This window comes from Notolepis coatsorum (genome assembly GCF_963971535.1).
Source record: "Notolepis coatsorum genome assembly, chromosome: 12".
Classification (NCBI taxonomy): Eukaryota; Metazoa; Chordata; class Actinopteri; order Aulopiformes; family Paralepididae; genus Notolepis; species Notolepis coatsorum.
This window is the reverse complement of record NC_140176.1, coordinates 125,354,514-125,355,804: the sequence shown is the minus strand read 5'-3', so window position 1 is coordinate 125,355,804 and position 1,291 is coordinate 125,354,514.

The window sequence follows — 1,291 nt, the reverse complement described above, 5'->3', positions numbered from 1 at the left end:
CCAGCCCCCCCCCCCCCCCCCCACACACAGAGCCCCCCCCCCCATACAGCCATACAGAGCCCCCCCCCCCCCCCCCCACAGAGCTCCTCCTATACTTTTGTTTTTTAATTAGTGACTCATGATTTTATCCAAATTCTTTTATTCTACTTTTTTGTATCTGGTTTCACTGTTTTTTAACTGCCGTCTGTTGTTGTTGTCATTTATTTCAGATTTAGTTTGGTTGTGTTTTTTTTATTTTAACACTTTCAGTGCCCATGATGTCATATCATGTTTTATCAGCCCAATGCCTGAATGCCCATGATGTTTATTAGCGATCTGAATTCATATTTCATCAACCGAGTCTCCCGTTGGTACAGCAGCCCCTGTAGGAGCTCAGATGTGGAAAAACCGCCCCCTATCGTCTCCCAGATGGTAATGCACCCTTTTGGAATGGACTCAATGAAAATGGATGGGAAAAAAAATATCCGGAATCCACATTTTACTTCTCAGGCATGTAACCCGAGCCGATCGGATTCATTGTGGACCCTCAGAACAGCGTGGAATATGTACAGTATGTAGCGTTGGATCAATAAAAGCGATCGATATTTGGAATGGCGATCAGGAATTGGAATAATCTTTTTGGATAACATCTGATCTCAGGTAAGGTATCTATTTTACCAGTCTTAGGATAATCAGACCTATTTTCACGGAGATATAAGCTTTTCCCCTATGTGTGATGTGGCTGTTTGGCTGTGCGAGCGATCAGGAAATAAGAAAATCGATTTTTCAGATCGCCTATATAGCGTGCATACGTACACATATACTTCGATAATCTAGCGTTTATTTGAAAACGATTCATAAATAGGCCGAAAAATGACAACATTTTTGTGTATTCTAGAATATTCCAGTACAGGGCGATTATCACGGAATCTTTATATTTCCCTTGAAAACGACGGCTTTTCAAAATGCTATAAAGCGTAAATGAACTGATAAAAAAACAATCCGCTTTGACAATGTTGACTGCAAACAAGTCATTGATAAGCGACGGGCAGATTAGACACATAGCCATAATTTAAAACCTAGATTAGGCGTTTTAACGCTATCATTGAAGTGGGTGGTGGCACTCAAACACTAAATCGTGCGCCCCCTGCTGGCACTGAAAGTGTTAAGCTGTAGTGTAAAGCACCCTGTGCATTCGTGCTGTGAAGGGTGCTATATAAATAAAAGTCATTCATTCATTCATTCATTCCCCCCACGCCGAGCTCCCCCCCTCCCCCCACAGAGCTCCTCCCCCCACGCCAGGAGGGCCCTG